The 26,743-nt window shown below is 38.4% G+C and overlaps 2 long non-coding RNA genes across 2 annotated transcripts in view; one reads left to right on the forward strand and one right to left on the reverse strand.

Annotated features, from left to right (window-relative positions):
* The first annotated feature begins 2,783 nt into the window (after nt 1-2,783).
* LOC122974938 lies at nt 2,784-5,150 on the forward strand. Its single transcript, XR_006400504.1, has 2 exons — nt 2,784-3,372; nt 3,605-5,150. It is a non-coding gene; the product is annotated as an uncharacterized LOC122974938 (long non-coding RNA).
* Nucleotides 5,151-19,417: 14,267 nt separating this feature from the next.
* The window catches only part of LOC122974937, a 47,186-nt gene continuing 39,860 nt past the window's right edge, over nt 19,418-26,743 (reverse strand). Inside the window, exon 3 of the long non-coding RNA XR_006400503.1 lies at nt 19,418-20,998. This is a non-coding gene — a long non-coding RNA (uncharacterized LOC122974937). The remainder of the gene's footprint in view (nt 20,999-26,743) is intronic.

Genomic DNA, 26,743 nt, shown 5'->3' on the forward strand with positions numbered 1-26,743 from the left:
TACCAATAGGTAAAGGGATATTGTATAAACTAGGAGGAGAATTTAGACATGTAAATCATGCTTTTTTTCTCTCTTTTTAAAAAATAATTCAAAGTCCTCCTCCACTCAAATGTGTTTTTCTTCTTGTTCCTTCAGATGGATATTTGAGCTTCACTGGGCAGAATGATATATGTGCAGAGTTTGACAATAGAAGGCTGTTTACACATTTATCTGTTGAAAGTTTCTCTGTGCTCACTGAAAATCAGATTGTAAGGGGCAGGCCTATGAACAGGATTTATGATATCACAACTAGTTTGAGAGCCAGTACTGGTCCAGTATTCAATTAACACAAGTGTGATGTGGAAGCTTGAAGCCTCCAGTGCACAAACACAGAGAATTTAATATTATTCAGCATATCGATTACATAAGAATTACGGGGTTCCTATGTGTGTGTGTGTAGACCTTTTTTTTAGTATATCTGTTGTGTTAATTCTGAAAAACCCAATAAATATATTTCTAAAAAATATAGATTTACTGGAAATTTTTAATGAGGGAGAAGGAGTAGATGTCATTTTAAGGATTTTAAAGTGGCAATTAAACTTTCTTGTGCGTGGAAAAAATATATCAAACACACACTATTGATCATAGCAGAGTATTTTATAAGTCTTAATAAATGACTGGAGAGGATCTTGATTTTGAATGATTTGAACCGGATGTTGCAATGTTGTATTTTTTTTAATTACACAAGCATTCTTCTAAGACCCGCCCCTTCTCTGCCTCTGATTGGCTCTGACTCTGATATTCTTACCCTAACACTAACCAATCACACTCCTCATGCCTAAACCTAACCAATCTAACCAAAGAAGGCAACGAGTATTAGCTAATCAGAGGCAGAGTAGGGCGGGTCTTCGTGGAAAGCGGGTGAAAAAAAAAGGATGGAGAGAAAGCTTTTCGGTTCAAGTAAAGCTACACTTTCCCCAAACAGTGCATGCATTGGCAAAACATAAAGCATGACCTGATCATGTATATATAGTCTTTCAAAATAAAATTAGAGATTAATCCTAGCCAAATATAGCTTCAGTAGCTAAAGCATAGCCAGCTAGCATACATGCTCCTAAAATGGCTAGATTTCGAGGTCTGTGTTTTCTCCTATATGCTTCTAGTCATGGGGTGTATAAATATACATTTCATGTGCTGGTATATGTGCACTGTGACACACTGTCGGTGAGGAAATGGTTAACTGTGTAGTCAGTTAATGGTTAATAGGATTTGCATAATAGCATTTTATATGGAGTGTCTTCTGGGTTCAAACAAACTTGTTGCTAGATGTGGCAATATGAACATATGTAAGTTATGTAAAGCTAAATCAATTGTCTAATTGAGTATCGATGTGCAATAACCCTGGAACCCTAAAATGCTCACTGTACCCACAAATTATACATATTTATTTAGTTTAAAATACAAAATGAGCAATACATTTCCCTCATTGTATATTGAACAGGCTGAAAATACTATACAGAACCACCTTCTATATGTATATAAAGTAACGTCTTTTTAAAAAAAACAAACAAACAACCATTTAATATTAATATCAGCATTTCTTGCACTCGTCACTTTTTTGCACTATTTGTATCCTGTTTACCGTCCACAGCTGTATATCGTCATTCCTTATGTATATTTCTGAAGATTGTTGTTATGTTGTGTAAGTACATTGAGATTGATTCTGATATACTTTATTGAATGTCTAAAGATGGGATGTAACCCTCCAAGCTGCCATTGAGTGTGTATATCAGACAGTGTGACAGTGTGACCATACAAGTTAATGTTTTTTTTTTAACTTCTCACTGCCTGCATCTGTCATCAGATCCTCATCTTCCTCTGTTATCCCTGTGCCTCCTAGTTCCCCCACTAAGGTTGATGTCAGCCTGTATGTGGCAGGTGGCCCTGGAGCGAAACGTGGAACAATATGGAAAACTGGCTGAATTCATCACGTTGGTGACAGAGATGGTCCCCGAGCTCATGAACTACAAGCAGAGGACTCAGCTGATCCTGGGACTAAGATCTCAGGTGAGTGAAGTGGATGTGGAAATTAGGTGTTCTTATGAGTAACCAAGTACATATCTTGATTTTTTTATATCAGTGGTGAAAACGTGAGTCAAAAATGAGCCCAGAGCTAATATAGGTGTGACATAAGCCCACCGGCGTTCAACACACAGCTCTCTTTTAATGAACTGTGTATAGGACATGGCACACAAGTCTGTCACTACTGACAGACCCTGTTTCGATACAGTGTTACAGATCCTTTTGTGGGAGTTCCTCTACCGACTAGAAGTTTCTGTCTGAAGTTTTTCAAAGTTTGGCAGGAGGATGAAAAAAAAGTGCCTAACCATCGAATTATGTCTTGTCATTGTTCAAATGTCCTGTGTTATGTAAAAAAAGATTTTTATTGTGCATCTGGAGTCATTCTGTACCAAGAGACAGATCTGCAGGTGCTAAAATTTGAAGGCAGGACTCCAGTAACCACTACTTCCTAAAGAAATCTTGATAAAAACTGTGTGAAAATCACAGTGAAAGTGGTGGTTGGCTCTGGTTGTGAAATATGTGGTTAACTTCCCATCAAGACTTGGACATTGCTGTTTATTATCGGTACTCCTGTGTCCACACAATTATAAATACAGACCCACATGGTCAGGAGTAATCTTCAAAATAGGTGCTGAACATTTTAAAATTGAAAAATCATAGGAACTTCTTAATTGAACATCTCTCCACTCTTTTCCACTTTTCCAAGTGTCCTCCATGTTTGACCTGTCTTCCTTTGACTTTCAGTTTGAGCCGTTTGTCTCTGATCATGAGGATCTGAAGAAGATTCTGCAGCATCAGAAACAGCGACAAAAGTTGACTAAAAGTAAAAGCCTGTTACATTTGTCATTTTGTAAAAGACTATAGTAATAATGCACTAATCAGCCCATTTTTACTGATGTTTTTTTTTTTTTTTAATTCAGTTTAATGCTTTGGTTTATATCTACTTCTGATCTAAACTGTCACAATAATTGATGAATTTAGATTGCACAAAAATGATGAGATTTGATTTGTTTGTATCCATTACTGTCAATCATCATCTCTCTCTTTGAAGAATTCTGCCTCTAACATGAAGGTTTTCTATTTCATGTGAGTTCTCCCTCAAGTCAGACACTATTTTATCCACACTTGCATCTAAGCAGACGTCAGTGGCATCAGAAGATCACATTGATAGTATAATAAGTGGGAAAGGTGGCGACAGCAGTGATGAAGAGACTGACGACAGTTCCAGTGATCCATCAAACTCACAGCTGCGGGAGAGTGGGCTGTCACCTCTTGCTTCCTCTCCATATTGTGAAGACACTGGTGTGGCAGGTGACACTACAACACTAGCTCAACACTCTTAAGCTAAGCCACACTGTTGCTGTCTTCACCTAGAGTTCCATTTAAAACTGCAAACACACCTTAGTAAATCCACACCTTTCATCCAATCTGAGAATTCTCAGAGTCATTTTCCTGTATTATAAGTGGCTACTTAACCTGAAAAGTTGAAAATACTTGCTAAAAAGACCAAACTTTACAAATTATTTGTGTTTTCTGCCTGCAGATCATGCCAACATCTCAGTCCCTCAAAGCACCTTCTCCCTGCCAGGTGTTTATGAGACACAAATGACACTCTTATAAATATAAAGGAATTATTCTACTGTCTTATGCTTCAGTTGATTACAAAAAGAGACACTAATTCCTGTGCAAATATATAAAATTTAAAGAAGGCTTCAGATCAGTACATGGTGTAGGACAAAGTTCAATCATATTTCTTTGAATCAGCACGATTATATTAAAAGCACACATGTACTGCAAGATGTATTAGCATAATAGGCTCTTAATTCTTGTCACTTTTTTGATGCTGTCCCATTTTTGGAGCTGCAAAAACATCCTGAGATCTTCAGGAACATAAACTTTACAGAATGAGGACTGATTACACTGATTATTCTTCAAAGTGTCCTTGACAGAGTGAGTGTTCAGCCAAGTTTTAGTCAGGAGAACTCAACATTTGACAGCAAGTTTAATAATAATTATGAGTTTACAGAGTATAAATTAGATAAGACTCAAGAATTTTGACTTTGACAACCTCTCAACCCGTTCGTCTTTGAGCTGTTATGATGCCCAAGAGAAGTTATTTTTTATTTTTTTAATTTATCCATTCATCCATTTTTTAATTTATCCATCTCCTCATGCATGTAGTTTTTTTTTTGCTGTCAGCTAACTGTTGAGGTGATCGTAGAAAGCTTCACAGTCAAATGGATTAACTCTAGGATGAGCTGAAAAACACACAGTGGAAAATTTGCACTTTACTCTCAACCTGAAACAAGGTGAAGGTTGAGTGTTAAAAATATTCATTACACTAAACAGACTAGAACACAAACTTTACTTGAAGGACCAAATATTTATCCAGCATTTTACAAGCAATGCAACAACACAGTCTAGAGACTTGTCCATGCTGTCTCGGTCATCCTGAATGAACGATTCCCTCTTCATCAGGACAATTGTCCATGTCAGACACCATCCTGTCCACAATCGCATGTCAACAAACGTCAGTGACATGTGAAGATCAAGTCAATCATATAATGGATGAGAAACAAAACAGGGACAAGAAATTAAGAACAGAAGACACTGAAGCGAGGAACCAACTGTAGTGTCAACATGATGTAGGCAACAACTACATAAATATGTAACACATGGCCTGACCCTTCTTCCAGTGCCCCTCTTTGGTATAAATGGCTTGATGCACGGATACTGTGGTCACTATGTTTGCCTTGTGTTGGGAAAAGCAGTTTAAATGCAGGTCAGTGCTGGAAATGGTTAATCAGGTAATAAATATGATGTTGTTGCAAGTCTTCCAACTGGGTTTAAGTATAGTTTATCAGATGTGGCTGACCGCATGTTCTCAACTCTGACGTTATTTTAGCATATCACAGCTGGAGCATGATGCTGTGGAATCTTTACTAAGGCATCTCATGTTGCATTCATGTCATAGGGGATGGATGGTGCAGATGAGAAAGATTCCCATGTTTACAATGTGTAATTGCAGAGTTGTTTGAGTGAGGATTAAACTATATCCATTAAATTTGGTTTTAATTGCCTTGAATGATGGACTTTGGTTTGTTTTGTTTTGTTTTTAGGCACATCTGTATCACCGAGTCGGATATCAGAACTTTGAGCAAAATCAGTTTTCCAGTTGTAATTATGGCTCAGGTGTTAGAAACTGATATTTATGGTAACTCCAACATGACATGGAGGCCTCCCTTACAGTTGCTATTTCATTAAAGATTAAACTGCTGACTATTTTTTTCATTAATTGTTTGGTCTATATAAAATTTCAGAAAATAGTAAAATTATCAGGAGTCCATGATGATTTCTTTGCAGGTGTGGCGGATAAAAATATGTCAGAACCCAAAGAAGCAAATGTCTGGCATCAATCATCTAAATAGCTGTTGATTCATTTTCTGTCAATCCACTAATTGGTTAATCGACTAATCATTTTATCATTACACCTGTCTCTTCCTTGAAAGCACATAGCAGTGACTGGATTGTCTACTTGGCGTGTAGATGCTGTTGAGCGAATTCATGACTAACTCTTGTGGCAGAAACAGCTGGTGAGCAATCCAGATGCTCAGAAAGCTCAGTGGCATGAGTGAAGTGACATCTGGATCAGAGTAGAAACAAGGAGCCATTGAGAGAGGGCTTGATCCAGTGGTCTACAGGGAGCAGAGCCAACGTCTCCCTACCACTCAGCACGAACCCAAAACCCCTCTCTTCAGTGACCTGCCAGGAATTTGGGAAGATGTTCAAATCTCTGGAACTCTTGAAAGGACATCACTGTTTTCACTCTTTGAAAAGGCCAAAAATTGTGAGAAAAATCTGAAGCAGCGTCACGTTGTTCACTCTGCAGAAGACACCTTTCAGTGTTTTCTGTGTGAAAAGAGTAACGAGAAAAAGATTCAGCTAGACGTAAACATGAATGTTCATAGAAGAACCAAAAACATGCATGCCCTCAGTGTGGAAGGGCATTTAGCTGGCTGTCAAATGTAAAGCGACACAGCAGTGTTCACACTAGTGAGGGGCTGTTTTGCTGGAGCCTGTGTGATAAGACATTTAAGGTCCAGGGCAACCTTAAAGTTCATCTGCTGTATCACACTGGAGAAAAGAGATTCATCTGCTTGCACTGCTGCAGAAGTTTCTTACTAAACCAAATCTTAAATTCTCACTTGTGCACTCACTTGCACATATGGTATGTCCTTTTATTGCTCAGTTGACCTGCTGAAACATTCATGCACTCACACACAGGGAGAAGCTTCATCAATGGGAATGCAGAAAGAGTTTCACCACATTGTACACTGGAGATACCACACAGGGGAGACACTATATTTGTGTCCAACACAACACTGAGCAAACAAATGAGGACACATACAGAAGAGAAACCTCACTATCAGTGTGTTCATTGTCACAAGACGTTTCACCAAACATCCAACATGAGAGTACATCTCAATGTCCACAACATCACCATGAACCCTGTGGTTTGATGTTATATATCGAAGGAATTAATATATTCATTCCTTACTCTGGACAAGCTGTTAATGTGCATCCTCATATCACTTAAGTATGTAGGCCTACTGTTGCATCTCAAAAAATATTGAAATAGAGCTTCTGTAACAACAGATAAACCGACATTTAATCTTCATAATAAACTATTTAAACAGCTTTTTATTTTTAGCTGTTAATTTTTTTTTTTTTTACATATTCTAACTCAAACCTGTCACACAGCAGGATAGGAAAATGTGGGTAATGCTTTATTTTACAGGCCCTTTAATTTTATACTATTTTCCTTAACATTTTCTTAGTAAATTTCAGGTCTTTTATAAATTTTTATGCTATTTTGCAGACACATTGGTGCAATTTGGTACAAATAATAACAAATAACAGAAAATACAGCAGAAAATACTTTTCAGTGTGTAGTTTTTTCCTAGTTTATCAAACTACATCTTAGCATATAAAGTTGTTTCTTAAAAACTATAATGAGCACATTTCCCTTATACTACCAAATTACATACCCCTTTCAAAGAAATGTTCAGTTTAGCCCACAAAACTACACACTAAGTATTTTCTGTCAGTTAAAGAATTATCAAGATTTATCTAATTTATTAAGATATTTTGCAAAAAAAAAAAAACGTTTTTTTTTCTTATAATTTGCACCAAATGTGTGTAAAATGTCCTACAAATTGAATTAATTAAATACCTGGAAATTACTAACATAATTTACTACAATAAACTTAGGGGACCTGTAAAACAAAACGTTACCAAAATTAAAACACCTCATTTACCACCTTAAATATACAATTTCTCCTTTTCACCACCAGATGGAGACACATACCTTGTGATAATCCAACTGAACATGGACATTAACTGATAAAGGGGCCTTTAAGAAATTCACTTGCTTAAACTTCCCTAATGGCATCTCTCACAGGAAACAGAACTCAATAATTCATAACAGGCACTCATAAATTTCAATGAGTTTCTAATTAGGAGGAGCCCAGAGTAATTGTCTCTGAGGCGGTTTTAACAGGAGGAGGATCATGCTGACAGATTGACAGAGTCCTTGTGGCAGATTGCTGCAAATCACCTAATTATAAGTAGAAGTCAAACTTTCGGCTTTTAATGATGATTATTTTGACTTTATTGGATAATTTTACAATCGTCAGAGAAAAGAAGGATGAGAGAGAGTGTGCGAGAGAGGATTGCATGTGACAAATGTCCCACACCAGAATTAAACATCCTTATTTTTACTCAATCGTTTTCTATGAACTTGATTTTAAGTCTAGTTTTATTTTAAGTCTCACAGTTGTTGATGTTGATATTCAGGTGTTTTTGTGAAATCCCTTATGAAAACCTTATATAACTTTTGGTAAAATCTTACAGAAACCTCAAAACCTATAGAATTATGAGCACTAAAGTTATAGGTCAAGTGAATCTTTTTCATTAATAATTCCTTGCATATTTTTAAATATACTACACTTCAAAGAGGCAATTTGTGAAATTAATGTATATATATAATTTAATATAAAATGTAATATAATGTATTCTATTTAGCATACTATGTAAGTAAGGGGGGGGATTTGTTATTTTAGCAATGTTAGCTTACGCTTTAGACTCAGTATATTGACATTTGATCACTTCCAGGCCAATAAAAAAAAAAAGGTTCCAATATTTCTCCAACTGAATTATATGTGTATTAAAGGTGCAGTGTGTAGGATTTAGTGGCATCTAGTAGAATGGACTTGGCAGATATGGAATATAATATTCATAAGTATGTTTTAATTAGTGTATAATCACCTGAAAATAAGAATTGTTGTGTTTTCGTTATCTTAGAATGAGCCCTTTATATCTACGTAGGGAGTGGGTCCTCTTCCGTGGAGCTTGCCATGTTGCACCACCATGTTTCTACAGTAGCCCAGAATGGACAAATCAAACCAAACCACTGGCTCTAGAAAGGGCCTTTCATGTTTTGCTTTCTCCTACATGCTTGGAAGGGGGGTATTCAGTTGGTTGCAATCTGCAACCTCACCGCTAGATACCACTAAATCCTACACACTGGTCCTTTAAGAAATAAAACGCTTTACTTTCAGGTCTGCAATTTTCTAATAAACCCCTAAGTTTCTGAGAAATAACTTTTGGTAGGCTGTTATTTTAATACGAGTTTAGTTATTTGAGTTGTTTCCAGATGAATTTCCATGAAAGAACTTCATTTAAATAAAACTTTGGGGTACTTTAAATCATGACTTAAACATCTCTATAATCCTGGCTATACAGCCCTGTTGGAGAAATCTTGTACTTTAACAATGTCTGGCCAATAAAACCGTGATAAAGAATAAAGATGAAGAAACGCCACAGACTTCAGTTGATTCTTACTTGAATATATGAAGTTTATTGAAAACAAATATCTGATATTAGAGAAGCCTTTGGCACAGTGTATACATGGATACAGTCACACCAAAAACTTAAAGGATTACAGGAAAAAGTCAATTCTTCTAGTATTGCACAGATCATGCAACCCAAGAGGAGGGAACACTTTGGCACACAGGGTCAGAGTAAACTCTAATTGTAAATAACGAAGATAGCTTTGTTACCCATCCAAGGCTACCATCTTATCTCATATGCTGGTGCCTAGAACATAAAACATCTTTTGTGAGAGACCATGAATGTCAGTGAGATAGAGGCCCTGTAGATTAAATCTTTATGGCAGGACATTTATTAGAACATTATTTTATGAACATATATCCATATATTGAAGATGATTTCTTCCACAAGCCCTCACTGTAAACATTTGAGTGTTAGAAGAATAGTTCGATGTTTTGGTAAATACACCTGTTTGCTTTCTTGCTGAGAGTTAGATGAGAAGATCAATGCCACTCTTCTTAGCTTAGCATAAAGATTGAAAACAGGGAAACAGCTAGCTTGGCTCTGTAAGTGAAACAGGAGAGGGATACTTAGGTTTTTGTACATATTAAATAAACTAACACTAGATGTACAGTAACATGTTATTTAGTGAGTTTTAGAGGTGCTGGTAACCGGACTTTGTTACCTTCGGACAGAGCCACCTGTTTCTGACTAAAAGGCTTCTGTCTCCAGCTTCATAATAAGGTCCAACTGAAAATGGCATTTAATCATCCGTCTTTGCAATCAAAAAAATGTTTTTTAAACGTATTATTATGAATAAAGAAAACAGGTCTTTGGGGAAATATCAGAAATGCTGATTTCGTTATAAGCCGGTTGCATGGTTTTTCAGAGTTTTGTTTGATTGACATTAGCTGGCAGGCTAACGTTACACCGTACACAACAGAGAAGTAAACTGCTGTAGATACAAGTCATGGACAGTGTGTTGATAACAGGGATTTTGAGGAGCAATGACCAAACCAGCATCTAACAGGTCCAAAGTGTAATTTTTCAGGTATGTTTACATGTTGTTTAATTAGCTGCAGCTGAGGAGCTAATTAGCTTTCTAGCCTGCTAACTGATGTTTGTGGCACACTTTTTCCCCACTGAATGTTTGTTTGGTGGGTCATTCAACAAGCTAAGGTGCAGGACAAGACGTGTGTTCATGTTTGTAATTTAGATAAGAGGGAGACTAGCAGGAAAGCTGATATGGGTTGTTGTTCAGAGTCTGTGGCTCTTGTGTTGTGTAGCAGGATGCTATCAGGCTCAGTGTGACCGTCTGCTCTGCCTATGATTGAATGCCAAGTTATTGCTTTATTCAAGATTTGATTTTCTGTATCGAAATAAGGATATAAATTTCTCCCATTTGGTTTCTGATTTTTTTTTTCAAAGGAGAACACAGGACACATTATTTACAGAGCAGATATGTATGCTGTAATAGACAAAAAGGCAAATTAATTGCACCTGGACTTAAAACAGACATAAATGTAAATAATATCAATCTTCTCATCTAACTCTTGGCACTGAAGTGAAGTGTATTCCCCAAAATGTTAAACTATTCCTTTTGAAGATGCTAGGAAGAAAATAATCTCCGATTAGATTTAAAGATTTGTTATTTTCACATTGACATCCTAAAAATACTGATAAAAAGACTGTTAAGCATATTTGCCTGACTAAATAATAATACCGCGGGGAAAGGAATAACATTCAAGTGCAGTAAAGTAGACAGTGTAATAACAGTAATCACTTAGTGGAAATCATTTACAGCAGTAAAACAAAGGTTGCTGACATCCCCATTCGGGATGTCTCATGGATATTAGGCCCTATTTACTGATGGAGTATGATTTAGTGTGATAACCCTTAAGGACAGTGGCTGGTGGCTGTGGAGGGACATCCAGAGGTATTTTGTATGTATGTGAGCACATGAGCTTTGGCTTGGCAGGAGACACCAGACAGGTGGATGCTCAGCCAGCCAAAGTGCCATTACTTGCTCAGGGGGCAGCAAGTGTGCGTCTCGGCGTGTGTGCGTGCGTGTGCATGCATGTGGTAATTACTTTTTCTCTCTGTGTGTGCATGTTTGTGTGCGTGTGTGTGTGCAGACGGGGTGATTAGAGATGGGTGGCGGGCGGAGGGCTTGTCAGAAGTTATCTTCCCATCTCATCTCATCATAGGCAGTCTGGCGGATTCCCTCGATGGCTCAACAGCCCGACGCCACGGTGCTGCTGTCAATCGGGCCGTCAACGCCTGCAGAAATCGATGCCAATCTCCCTCAGTTTCTATTTTTAACCGAGGCTCAGCACCCAGGCCTTTGATAAGGATGCTGCCTTCTTTTGGCTCTCCTCTTTGCCTTGGATGAGCTGCCGCCCTTCCAACCTCTTTCTCATCCCCTGCTGATGAGAGATGATAAGAGACAGACGAGATGGAGGTAAAAGCACAGACCTGCCTGCCACTCTGAAAGAAGCTTTCATGGTGGAGAAAATGATGATTGTTAAACTATTACAAGCTGTAATAGCCACAAGAGTAGTTATATTATTAGTCAAAGACATGACTGCATTTAAATTGTCACTTTTGTTATAGACTTTGGACAAATTAGTCAAAAAATGTAATAAATTACTCATGAAATATTACTCATTGAAAAGGTAATTACACTAGTTCACTAATTACTAGCAAAAGTAATTATTTAAACAACTTTAAAGCAGCCACACCCCAATGTCACATCTAGGAAGAGAAAACGAGACGTTGTGGTCACACTAACAGCCAGCAGACATTTGGCGGTATTTACTGACCATCAATGTCTAGCTTAATGGTAGTCCTGCTGACTATAGCAGCAGCGCTCCAGAATTGGCCTTTTTCAAAGCAGACATTTTGACTTGTCATAGTGGTAAAAGCACAGGTGTTATCAATAACATTAACGATGGCCTTGTTCTAGTAAAGTGTCCCAGTAAGCCATGACAGTGATCCAGCATGCCTAATACCAGCAGGACTGAGGCAGTTAAATGGAATGCAGTCATTGTTAATTATATCGTTTACAGCTTTTCCTACTGTAACATGTCAAAACATGTGTGAAAAAGACCTATCCCATCCTCTGGAGGTTTCACGCACTGTACGCCTCCAGTAGCAAGTCAGCTAAGAACACAAAGCATATAAATAAGACAACTTTGGAGTTAGAGGGAGGGATATTTATCCTCTTTTGGTAAGGCCACCTCCAGAGCCCTTTGATTAGTGTTTCCCTTCTGTTAGAATTGTACCACCTCCACAGTTAGGATTAGGGCTTAGGTTATGATTAGGCATAGCAGAGAGAACTGGTTAGGGATAAGGCTGTGTGCAGGTAAAGGTAAAGGGAAACGCAGATTGACAGGGAAACATACTTTGACAAGACACCATATCAGTCTGTCAACTGAATGCACAGAGAGAAATTGATATTCCTCCATCAAACTCCTGGTAAGATAGGAAACAGGTTCCCCCCCAGAATGTTAAAGTAACAGAGCGATACTGGGATTAGTAACTGAAATGTAATTACTGAATTTCAAATTGTATTCCCTCAAAAATTGGAAAAAAAAAAAAATCTCTGCACAACAGAATATGCGACAGGTGTGTCAAAACAATAAGAAAAACTCTCGCACACCTTCAGTCAGACAGACTGAAACATTATGAAGTAACAAATATTCCAGCAGTGAGCGAGATAGTGTGTGGGAGTTTTCTCATTGTTTTCAAATTGTATTGTATAATTACTGTAAAAAGTAATCACTGTAACATGTTACTATGCTCAACACTGTTTATTACTGGTAGTAAAATTTCAACCACTACTTCAGCTTTTGCTTTTATTTCTCCTCCTATGCTCTTCAAATCTTTTATTGATTAAAAAATATAATACTACAATAGGAAAATACTCATTTGAAATAAAAAACGAATGATATTTAGCTCAAGTACAACAATATTGGTAAAATGTACTTTGGATGGGAGTTTAAAGTATCAGCCCTTTCAGGATGATGAAATATTGATGCACTAACTTGCATTAGAGGCATTTAATATCGTCAGAAGACAAATGGAAATATGAACTGCAACGACTGCATCTGCTGATGAAGATCATATAATATGATCAAAAGCTACAGAACCGCTACTAAATGGACTTTAAGATTATTTTGTCAACTATATTTGACTATATAGACTTATCATTAAGGACAATGCATCATGCTTTATGAGTTCATTGTGTGTTTTTCATTTAAAAAAAACGTAATTTTGCGAAGTCATTGCTGACTGCAGAACTCTGATAAATGTTACAGAGTGACAAATTATGGGAAAAACCTGACAGGATGACAGAGGATGACAATGCCTCCATCCACAGGCCACTGAATGGTTTGATGAGTGTGTGACAGTAGTAATTTGATTATTTGCCCTTTGTTAGAGAATTTGCACCACTAAAGTACTGTATGAACTGACTCCTGCATCATTATTTTAGTTTATAATGTGCTCACACGGTGTATTTTCCTAAATGTGTCATGGGTGTGGGTACGAGATAGCAGGGCAAACAGGGGGAGGACCCAAATACAGACACCAAAGACAAAAAGATAGATTGGGGAAAAGGGGATTTAATAATCAAAAAGTCTGAAGCGGCAAGGCAGGCAGGTCACAAACAGGTGAACGGTCTAAACCACAAGTAAACAGGTAACAGGGTGGCTAGCATGCAAGTATACAGTGAAGCAACATCAACAAACTGGCAGGGGACGGATGGCAGAGGACCAGTTTATAAGCTACTGGGGCTGATGAGGTAATGAGCATCTGGTGAGCATAATTGGGGAGTGGCAACAGGTGAGCAGGTAGGTGTTGGATCCAGGCAAGAAAGTCCAGGGGCATCTGGTAGACAGGTGGAGAACGGCAAAACCAAGAGAAGAGAGAGTGTGGGGCTGAAGGCAGGGACAGAGACAGAAAGGGCGACGGAAACAATATAAACAGGACGGAGGCAGGGATCATGACAAAATGTAGTTGCGTTTTCTCAAATTAGTAGAAAACAGGTATTATTCCAGTGTATGTTTCTGGAGTGGAGTTGAAAGACAATCAGCATTAAAGCTGTTCTGAGACTAGTGGTTGAACAACATCCTACCAGGACACTATATGTTGGGGTTTCCTTCAATTTGTCACCCATCTCTATATACTGCTGTATAAAGTAAACTGTAAAGCACCATAAGTTGGGAATGAATTAGGTACAAGCACAATACAAGACAAAATATACCTTTAACCATCTGACTTTAGTTTCTCTCACTACTTTCTGTTGTCTGTGTGTTTTGTAGATGGGTTGGGATCTCCTCCTCCTCTACGGACTCGGCAGTGCTTTGTCACTGCTCTGTGTACGTTACGAAAGGAACTCCTGGAAAATGAATTCCCCCTCATGAGGTTGACTTCAGATGTTGCACATTAATAATCACTATTGCCCCCTGAGTTCTACGTCGACAGCAATCATGTGCTGACAAGAGTGAAGTTGCACTGGGAGTTGTTGGAAATGTGTCGCCGCTTAATCGTAGTTGGCACAATGGTAATGCTGAGGAATGAGCTTTGTTTTTTTAATGAATATTTTGCTTTAAAATGCAGAACAGTAGGTTTTTTTGAGGAGGATGTCATTGCTTTGATGATAGTTTCTTTAAAGTTTTCCTCAGCACCTCTGTCAGGAGTCATCTCACTAATATGACTGTAACTTTTCATCATTTTTTCAAGGTGTTTCATTTTAAGTAGAACAAAAAAACAACATGCACTTAATTAGTGCAAGTCATGTTAGATGTTTTAACTGTGTCTCTTGGTATCTCTGACTTTTGTTGCAGAGCAGCAGTGAGTAGGCAGGGAGGCCTGCTGGCTCGACAGAGCGTTATGTAACTGAGAGGTCACAGGTTTGACCCTCATGACACCCAGTGTTCAACAACAGCTGTGTGTTTTGGCACAGTGCCCTTGAGCAAAGTAACCCTAACTCTTCTGAAGTCATTCTGCATTAGGGAACATCTAAAATATAAGAAATAATCATGTATTCAGTGTAAAAAAGGAATGAATTGATTTTAAAGCCCCAGTTATCTTCTCCATTAGTGTATCTTGGGGAAAATATAGCATTTCTTTCAGTGCGTGTCTTTTTTGGCTCAATGTTGTTGGCAGAAGAAGATTCAAACATTTTCCCTCTAATTGGGTGTTTTTGTGGATGCCGGATTAATCAGCCGCAGGGTATTTAATGTTGTTTGGGCAGCTGAGAGGTAATACAGCCAAGCCATTAACATATCATTAAAGAGTCCTAAGCACTGTAATTGCAGCCAAAACGCTGACGCTACACTCTCATTAAGTGGACTCTGAGAGGAGACGTCTCCTTGTGATGGGTTTTAGTGAGACGTTGAGAAAAATCTGTGTAACTCAGCACACTGCTGTCAGAATGGGGCGTCCACAGGTCACACTGTTAGTAGCGATCGATTCAAAGATGGCGAATGGACTTCAGTTGAGGAACTTTCATTATAAGGCGGCTGCAAAACAAGGACTATTAACACTTTACAGTTTTCTGATTACTAAATTACTTTCTATTTTTTTTTTTTGTTTGTTTTTGTATGAGTAGCTCTCACTTTTTGCAAATGTGGAAATGTTATTTTGGAAACTCAGTTAATGTAGATGGTGACACACACTCTATTGCACCACCTGAAACACAACAACCTGGTGAATCTGATGGTGAAGCTAAATGTGCCACACTGAGCACAACTGCTCATAAATAGAGATATAAATGAACATGAGGAGACAAGTTAAAGGTGGATTTAAAGCTTTTTTAAAGATAATTAATCAAAGGGATTATGCAAAATAATGTTCCTAATATCAAATCCATCCTAATATTAGGATGGATTTTTTTCAGTATTTTTTAATAGAAGCTAAACTTCACAACAAAAACTCATCATTCCCCCTTGTGCATAAAACTTTGGTTTTACAGGAATCATTTGTGGAATTTGAAAAACCTGCACATTAATGTTGACTCATCCCCTGTATCTACGTATACTTTGCAGGACTCATCTGTGTCAATATTTGACAGACTTTGTGGTTTAATTACAGATTCCCTTTTGTGCACTCGCCCAAATTTCAGGGATTATCCAATTACCGTTTGCACGCCGACAAACAAGGGGGCCTCTTTGCCCTTCACTAATTGGAATGAGGAGTGGTGCCAGTGCTTAAAGAAGAGGCCTATCACTGAGAATTATTGAGTAGAGGAATAAAAAAAAAAAAAAAGGATGTGTGGTCTGCCTTGGGCTGCTTGTGGATTTCCTCTGATTTCATCAGATAAAAGATGGCTGAGGCGATTCCCCCAGACAACAGCCAGCTGGTGTGTGTAGGCGAGCTTTGCTGCCCAAAATCTCTGAGAAAAGAAAGTGAAAGAATCACGCTGTGCCTGTGCAATTCATCCTCGGCATCCGAGTTACTCCTAAACAATCCTTCAGCTCGCCTGCTGTTAGACAACTTGTAGAAAAACACAGTGCAGGGAGTAATGACATCTTTATTTTTTAATGAATCAGTATATAGTGTTTGTGTGGGAATTTCATGGCTTACATGCACTGAACATGACAAGTTATGACACTGATAGACAGTTTAAAATGCACTTATTGGGTTTTTATTAGGTATTTCAACACCTGGTGTCTATTATTGACTTCCTTGTAGTGTATTTACAGAAAAAATCGACTGTGACTAATAATTTAACAGGTTTTTACTACTGTATCCCTGCTGCTCAATCACTGTTTGTAGTGTTTCTTATTGTGCACATAAAGCAGTTTCCCTCCTGTGTCGCCTTGAGATTTGATCAAATCCAGTGAGGTTTTGGAGTTAAACAGCCCAACTTTCAAGAAAAGACATATTATAAAGCTGACCTCGTGTGCGTGTGTATGTGTGTTTGGGTGTACATTTAGGGTGTGTCGGTGTGTGGCATTTGAGAAACAGGAAAAAAAAAAACGAGTTTGATAGACAAATGAAACAAGAGATATGAGGCAGGTTGAACAGGCGTGATTCATAATTTATTGAGCAGCACTGACATTACAACAGGGAACAAATGAAGCACAGAACACAAAAGAGCATTATTTATTACAGGGAAATCAAAGTGTAGCCTGAGGGGGGTTAGATACAGTAGCACAACACTCATACATTAAACCTACTGTACACAAACACACTACAATTCTGCAGCTGTCAGAAGAAAATCCCATTTCTGCAGTTTGTGATGATTTTCATGTTTTTTACCTGAACTTGAGGATTAAAGTGACCTTGTGTGGCTCGATTGAGTTTCATAACCCGAGGACTCACGGAAACCATTGCATAATTTAAAAAAAAAATGCTTGTCAAAGTGAAAATGAGGCTGTGCTGTCTTATTTCACTGAACATTTTGACATTTTGGAAATATGACGTTCACAGTGCAGTTGGGTCATAACAGGGAGAACGCAGGAAAAGGCGCACACACCCTTGGGCGAAACAGAGGACGACATCAATCTATTCAAACACAACTTCCCCTTCATATGCTAGCACTATTTTAAATAATGCAGGCTCTTTCCCATAGATGCTATAGTGGTTGATTCCCACCTTTAGATTCCCATGGACCCCCGCTGATCCAGAATCGAATCCTCTCTCAGCCTCTTCTAATGTGTCTCCCCTACTCTACTATTCTCTCAGACCTCCCCATGTTTCTATAAAGACAAAAAAAAACCTACGTAGGAGTGGGAACCTGAAAAATAAATTAAACTGATAATGCACCCACTGAATATTAGATCATAACAACTTACAGCGCTGAATAAATCATTAAACCTCAGCAGACCATATCTATTGCAATTTCATCTTGAATAATTATCCACCTCATATCAGCGCTGAAGTAATGTCACACAATTGCAAGCATGTGTCAAACTCTTGTAATATCCAGGGATTAATAATTCAGGTTTTGGTTGCCGTCAACAACCCATTAAGGTTATAGTCAGATTCTGCACATGAGGAGAGTGAGCAGCTTATTTTACAGCAAATACAAACAAAAGGGTGACATTTAAACCCAAACCCCATAGCTCCCAACTGGACCCAACAGGAACAGGATCATTTGAATTTCTTGTTTAATTGGTTGACACCGAGTTCAGCTCTGGAATTACGTTGTTGCTGGTAAATACCATTGATAACCATTTTGAGCTGGCCAAAATGTCACGGACATAATTTGCGAGTGGGCAGAAATTTAAGGGGGTTGGGGTAGCGCTGAGTTGTAGTTTTCAGGCTGGTGCTTACAGAAATGCATACGTAAAATAATGTCCATAAAACATTAATTTTAGACTGGCCAAGCAAGAAAAACTCAGCAAATTCACCAAAATTACATGTTTACGACTCTTGTTTGTCAGGGAAGCAAAGGAGGAGGTAGTGTGACTATACAGAACCAAGAAGTCCACAATGGTTGGACGTCTTGGTGGTTGGATGGGTCAAAAAACGTCAGACTTGGACTGAGATACTGCTGTTTGTTTCCCATTTCTTCACTGCTTCCTTTTAACCATTATTCCCCAACCTTAAACACAAGTTGTCAGATTCTGTCCATTATCGAACACTGATGACCTACCTCTGCACGATGTTTCATTTCAATTGTGGCATCCACTCCTCCTGCATCTCTATTTTGAGAACTTTCCAGCTCCAGTACTGTACAGCGACCCCGGGGCAGAGGAATGGAGGAGTGAGTTTGAAATTCAGGGCACATGCAGGCAGCATGCAGGTGGGAAATCGTTGTGAAAAGTAGGTCCGTTCACAACTAAAGATTCCTTCAGTTTGATTTGTCAGCCCCAAACTTACTGTACATTCTCCTCTATTGTCTTAAAACCCATTGTTCAATTCAATTAGGTCTTAAAAAGATAACCTGAGACAGAAACCACTCTCTGCAGTGATTACCTTGTACTATTTTTACCGTGTGCATACTCTTGATAATGCGCAGGACATTGATGTGAACATGGCAGCTGTCATATCCACAGGAAGCTCACTGCTTGTGTTGGCCAGCGCGTTGAGCACTCACCGCGTGTTTAGTGGCTTCTACTCCTACATGAACCCATCTACCATCACGTAGGAATAAAAAGCCATAAGACACAACAGCAATCTCACAGGAGGGAGGAGAGAGAAGGAAGGAGGAAGGAATATTAACAGAGGGCTCTGCATCGCAAAAAAAAAGGAGGGGTTGTGCTCTCAGCCAAGAGGTTGAGGAAAAGAAGAAAAGTGTAGAGAGTGATCCCCCAAGAGGGCTGGGAAACAGGGATGGCATGGTTGAGGAGAAAGTGGATTTGGAAGTAGGAAGGGAACAAGGGAAGGAGAGAAAAAAAGAAGCTCATTCAAAAGGCAAAGGCAACCCATAAGTATTTACAAGGCCTCCTGTTTGTCTTTCTCTTTGTTTGATTGTGTGCTTCTGTGCAGCAGATGAATATGTATTGCGGGCATTACTAGACTCTGAAATTCCTGTGTGTAAACTATATTTGATATGCTCGAAGCGAACCGCTGATGAACCTAACCAAACTCCATCTGCTCTGCTTCCAAATACACACATTTTCTTAGTCTTACAGGCAGCCGTGCATGTTTAAATGTGTACTTTAAGGCAAACGCGAGCTCGTGTTTCTTCAGATGTTACGCACATAAATATCTATCCCTTAAAACTAGACATGCTCCCACTAATATCCACTTCATAGTCTCCATCTGCAGCTCTGTAATGTGCCATCTCCTGCAGCAGAAAGCCAGTCACGCCTGCGTATGAAGGAGTTACAGTACAAGCGCATGCACACACAAGTCAGGCACGTCCAGATAAATATGTATGACTCCACCGCAGTAGCTTTCCTGCTTTGTATGCTAATGATCTTATACAAGTTTAATAATGCAACTGTGGTGCGCTGAGGGTGGGGAGATAGAGGTTGCGGTGGCGTTGGTGGGGGCTGACGCATTGAAGAACGGACCTATGGATCCTCACAAATCCTCTGCCAGGCCTCATGAGACGAGGTGTGACTGGTGAGGTAACAGATTACATTTAATCTAAGAAATGTCAGATTTATACGGAGAGTGGCTGCAGTTTATAGCATAACCCGTTACATATTTGTTTAGAGATATACACAGAAAACATGAATTTAATGGCCAATAATGATATTGTTCAAAGAACTGATTCTATCTTTATTGGCTGGATCTATAGCAGATATTATATAGTATGTTTTACTACTAAGTTGGAAAGTACCAACTTTACATTCATTATCTACTTTACTTTATACTTTACTATGCTAACACAAACATTTCAGGTGGAAATATTGTACTTTTTTTATTGCACCTTATTTATTTTACACTTATCACTCCTAGTTATTTTGCAGATTAAAGATTTTACACATAAAACATATGATTATCTTATAGTATATGAGGCATTGTTAGGGAATAAACTACCCAATGTATATGACGTAGTTCAAATTAGCTCCATCTCGTCCACCTACAACATCAAAATGCTGCTCACGTATTAATGCACCAGTGCTGATAATCCAGTAATATAATATAATTATACAACACTCTTAAAGGAGCCATTCTGGATTATTAATGCTTCTACTTGTGAACAAGTGAGTACATTTTGGTGATAATACTTACTTAAGTCAAATGTTGTATTAAAGCCTCATACTTGTAATAATGTATTTTTACATTTTGGTATTCCTTGAATACTTTCACCACTACATTGTATTACAATTTGTATTTGTTACTTGTAACATTTGTAATCTAAACTTGATCTAATCTAAAAAATGATCTCAGTTAGAAGTTCATGTACTTTTGTTTACCTGGTGACGCTATGACTAAGCAGAGGCTCGTGAAAGAAAAGAGTGAGAGGATTGCAGTTGAAAAGAATGAAGTATGATGAGCCAAAGTTCATGTGTGATGTATGATATGTGTGTGTTCATATCTTTGCTTTGTCTGCACTCTGTGTTATCTAACAGACATCTTGGTTGTCAGGTGATGGCCTCCTGATGTCGCAGGTCTCTGCATCGAATCCTGAAGGATCCTGTGATGAAAACAGAAGAGAGAAGCAAGCAGATGAGGTATGTTTACAGAGGAATCATAATTCCACCTGAGGAGTGAAAACCTCATTACTCTACTGCTGCTGTTTGGTTATTTAATGAGTCAATCTCATGGCTTCATTATTGAATTAAGGGTCATTATCTGTTGTTTGCTGAGTACCTCCAATAACAAGAGACTATCTACTGTTCAAGACAAGCTGTCAATCTGAAGAAAGTTTCTCTTCTTTCTGAAAGCGTTTGAAGTCCTTAAGAGCTCAAACTGTGATTTTACAGACACACCCACAATTAACAGCTTCAAACAGTCATTAACCACAAACCAATTATGTCCCTTGTTGAGCAGCAACTACTTCTTGATGACTTGTGCGGTTTACAGTGCCTAATGAAAAGTTAATAGTGAGCACACTCAGACATTCCTGCACCTGCTAACATCTCCACTGAGGTGGAAACAGTACAGTATTAAAACCACAAGGCATATGGGTAAAACACTGCCTGTTAGAATACTGTATTTTCACATTTTGTAGAGAGGAAGAACTGTCCTCGTGTACAAAATAAGTTGAGCTTTTAATTTATCATCTTAAAAGGGTCTGGAAATTGTTTGGGATAACACTCCACACAATGAGCTGTGACATCTTCATTGAAAAATGATTGATTGGGCTGCCAGGGAGAGAGGCTGTTTGAGAGACAGATCACTCAAACAGTCAAGCTGTAAAAAGCCCAATAATATGATGAATGGTCTATTTACCCAACAGATGAGGAAAGACCTGCATAAAGATTAAACGTGTGTTTTTTTTTGGACGTGTCCTGGTCACAGAATACAGTAGATAGAAATTTGAATAATACGTCTGTGTTCTTTGTCAGGGAGCGAGCGGCTGATTTTCCACTACGACTAATGCAGCCTGGCTCATTTATCACCTCAGATTGTCTTGTAGCTGGAAAAAATGGGTTTATCGATTATGAGGGATGCACTTCACACCTGTGCGGATTTCCACCTGCACGAACTCCCACAAACACAGGCCACCGAAGGTCCTGAAAGATCTTGATACGTGCAGATATTTGTGATGAATTGTTGGATTGATTCTCTTTACTTTTAACTTATTTCTTTGTGCACAGAGAAAGTTTGAGTCACATTATCATTATGGCAAAACCATTATTAGTTGCATATTATTCTCCTTCGCTGGAGGCCCTTGTGTCTATATAATCATGCATTATAAATGGACCCTTTAACTCTTACAACACACACAAACTGTATCTAAAGTCAAGTCACTAATCACTTAACCAAATAATGTCTCTGAGGATCGAGAGCATGTGTTGATAGAGTGACCCAATTTTTTACACATAGCATCTATAATTGATGTGCAATAGATGTAGCAGCCTCAGATCTGATAAGAGCTTGGCTCTGATGGATCTCCAGATAGGCTTTCGTGGGGGGAACAGATGTAGAGTCGTACATCAGAGAGGGATGGGGTTGCCTGTGATCGTTTCCACCCTGCAGCGAACAAAATAGCCCTCATATATCCCTGTAATCTGCATTAGCGCCGGAGCACAAGCCAGGAGACAGCACAGAGGGGGATGAGTAATGGGGCTACCGCTGATTTGGCAGGCCTATATTACACCTCAAAACTGAGGCATGCCCAACTGGCGAGAATATGAAATGAGGATGTCACAAATGAACATCATTGCCCTCAAACGCACGATTTATCAGGATTTACACACCCCAAAACATGTTTTTTCGCAAGCTAGAGGCTTGTTTTTTTTCTGCTTTTCTAACTAATTTTCCAACAATGTGTTCTCACAATGGTTAGAACAACATTTAGCAGTGCTTCTCTTGACTGGCATGTTTCAGCATGCTTTCTATTTCTGCCTAGACCTCAGTAGGTTCTAGGATAAGTAATGGCCTAACGTTGGTTTGGCACCTTCTGTCTGTGTTACAACTAAAAACCAAGCCACGAGCAGTTCTCTGACTGGCAAGAGTATGAACATCAGCCCAGACCCAGGGCAAGAAATAAATGTGTTTGTCACACAGCCACAGTGGCTTGTACATCCTAAAAATTACATCCAAAATAAAGGGTATTACACCCAGGACCCAGAAGGAAAAAGCAATTAGTTCATGTCTCTATAACTTTTTACTCACACTTCTGAATCAGCCTTAACATCAGAACGAAGCATGTGAAGTTATTTTCAACCGAATATTTTAATTACATTTTGCAAAACAAGAAACTCTATCCGTAACCGAAATAGCAGGAATCTTTTCATCTCATCTCAAACAGTTAAATCCTAAGAAGTGAGGATATAAAATGAGAGCATAACAAACATTATCCCCAACACAGCGTCTGGCATTAAACTCTTGTAATGGCTTGTAACAGGATATGCTTACGGTACTTGCTATCTGAAATTAAAGCGTAGATATTATGTACATCCCTTGAGGCCAGTCAAGTAGTTATGTGTATTCTGCTGGGACATTAGTGTACTCCTATGAACCGTGTGTTTGTGTGCTGAGTGTGTGTGTGTGTGTGCGTTTTTGTTGCTTCTCCGTGTGTGTGCAAGTAGTTTAATTTCCTCTCATAATCCATGGTTTCCCCACATTAATAGATTGATTGTGGTGCACTCTTGTTTCTATTTCCAATTAAAAAAAAAAATCTTATAAACATAACACACAGCTCAGGGAAAGAGCACTGTATCCACAGTGCTAATGTTGTTATTTTTGCTCCACTTTGAATAGAAATTCGATTATCAGGAAGAGAAAGATAGCGTGCTGCAACATAACAAAGGGTGCAAAACTTTTACTTCTTCATCAGATACAACCAGAATCATTAAATCTCTGCTGATGCCCTGTAAACATCAGCATATGGCAGCATTGAATTTACATCTTGGAGTGATGTGCAGCAGAGGCGTCTATACTACAACCCATCAGCTTTCTGCTCAGCTTTTCATTATATCAGTGACAAATCAGCAAAATGGATATGGTAAAAAGCTGAAAAGAAGAATGGAAATAAGTCCAAACAGTAAGAGCAGATGTGCTACCTCAGATAATAAGTCCATGAGGATGAATAGGTGTAAGATTGTGTCCATTTATACTGAATCCTGTGTTGTGCCTTTGATGTTTCAGCCACTTTCATTATATATCCTGCTCCTGTGGAATCTACAAGAGCAAATTCAGCCTTCCCAGACTTTATAAAGCTTTATTTATACAACATAGAGCAACCTGATGTCATTAAGAGACCACAGGATTTTCATTAGTTTATTGTTAAAGATGCGTGCCTGAAATTTTCTTCCCAGTAACCTTTACACTCCCCTTGATAGCCTCTAAGTTTCTGCTGCTGCTGGTTTTTCCACTGCAGGGGAAATGAGGAGATTGCTTTTTCCATTTCACGTGTTGCCACGATAAAAAGTGCTTGTGGAAGCATCTTGCAAGCTGGTAGAAGATTAACTCCAGCCTCCCTGTTCAATTGCAACATCTAACCTACCCGAAAAGGTTGTTTTTTGTCCATTTGTCGGAGGTCTCTGTAGAGTAAGAGGGCCTGTATTGACAACGTGGTGTCGTAGGTATTGGCATTAGGAGTGTTAACTGCTAATTGGATAGAGCTATTATTGGTGATTTGAAATATGTACATTGTGTTGGATGTGGTTTTCACTTGCTTAAAACAGAGTTTACAAAGAACTTTAACAAGAAGAGTTATTGAAAACATTAAAAATGTCATACAGATGTGCTATAGAGATATATTTGAGATTTAATCCCTTAGTAAACACAACCTCTTTGTGCACAAGCCAGAAAATTAAGCAGAATAAAATTGCTACTTTTGTTGAAACCTTTTAATCATGTTTCTGGTCTCTTCTGAAACTCTTCAGAGTTTACTACCAAAAGTCTGAAGTAGTCTAAGAGATACCAAATTTACAGGCACAAACTTATTTGGAAGAATTTGTTTTATGATTCTTTACTTTTCTATTTTATATGTGTTGCTGTTACAAAATGAGGCACTGTTATCACAATTTCGGGATCTTAAAATTATTTACACTAAGAGAATTGTGAGGCAAATAAGTATATTTTGTCAATGCTAAGTGAGGATTCACCTAGATGCCATCCCAAATAATACAACAAACCCCCCTTCTGGCACTTGAAGCAGCTGCTTGTTGAGGGATTAAAAAATGATACTGACTGTTCTAGTCGAGCAGGTTGATCCAAAACTTAAAGGCCCAGAGGAAGAAAGTCTCACCACTATTAAGTCTCAGAGACCTTGAGATAAAACTGGAAAGTCTTGTAAGAGTGACCAATACAAGATAAGCTCTTTATCAAGATCAGAGCTTGTGTGACTCTATATAATAAAAGGAAAACAGTCAAGACATTAAAATGTTAAATGTTAAATGTTAAAAGTAAATGTTTAGCATTTTTTGTTTAAATTGATTGATGATAAATTCATGGAGCTAACTGTATTTTCATCGCTGTATTTTCATTGCATTGTATTATCAACCAAGAACTAACATGCTGCAAGTCTCCCATAACATCCCTTAATACTGCATTACATAGACTTTATATTATCTTGATTACTGGAGGTATCCTACCTTGACTGAAGTGACAGCGCTACACCAGTCTGAGCTCATGTTCAGGTCACTGAGCAAGATAACAGCTCACTTTTTTTCTAATATATATGTACATCATTACAAAGAAAGGATGTTTATGTAGGGCAACTGAATGAAGAAATTATTAACGGTCTAAAAAAATCAAAATCATCCTCCCAAGTTTGCAACAAATCACCCTTATCTGCTCTGTCCTCTCCCTTTCTCTCTCCCCCCTCCATCCCCGCTTTCATTACTCACTGAAGGTTTTCTCTCTCCCGTTGACTCTAAAAGTGAGAACATTTTCATGAAGGCAATAAAACGCTCATCAGCAAAGGCCTGAAATGATTTTTTAATATGACGACATTTTAATGAGGACTGAAGGAGATGGCTGGTTTGGCTGATGGCAGCGCCTCTTTATCAATGAGTGGCAGGGAAGAACTAATGGCACTAAAACAGACAGGCCAGCGACTCTCTCTCTCTCATCACATTCTTTATATTCTTTATTTGCAGGAACTAAATTAAATTTTGCCAAGATTCAAGTATTAGAAAGATACAAAACCATCCCTTCCTCCAGCAGGCCTCCTGTCACTATAACTGAGGAATCTGTACAGTAGCCATATTTGACCTTTATTGGACAGTTACACACACACACCTGAATCTCCTTCTCCCTCTCCTTCTCCGTCCAAGTGTTTACGTGTTTTGTCATTGATTGGAATTTAATCTGAGGACTTTACAGTTTAGCTGCTTGAGAAAACCTGTCAGATGTGAGGGCTGAGATTGAGTGCGCTGCCAAAAGGTCGTGTTATTGGACCGGAGAGGTTATGATGAAATAACAGATAGAGCCAGACAGGGTTCAGTGTTTGAAATAAACAAGTCGGGAGAAGTCCCCATCTACAGTACGGTACACTTCATGGCGATAAAAAAAAGAAAAAGAAAATGTCTTGTGTATCATCTCTGTTGTTATTAAGGATTATAAAGCAGCTTTTCATGTTCGGTGGAAATTACATGCCCTTTGTGAGGACGACCGAAGCCTCCAAACTATAATACAGCTGAGACACGTTGTAAATTAATGTCACAAAAGGTGAATGCATATATATTGCTGCCTATATGTGTTAAATTACTGTCAGTGTGTGTTTTGAATGTGACTTTCACTTGAAGCTTTGAACCTAATAAGT

This window comes from Thunnus albacares, chromosome 23 (assembly GCF_914725855.1).
Source record: "Thunnus albacares chromosome 23, fThuAlb1.1, whole genome shotgun sequence".
Classification (NCBI taxonomy): Eukaryota; Metazoa; Chordata; class Actinopteri; order Scombriformes; family Scombridae; genus Thunnus; species Thunnus albacares.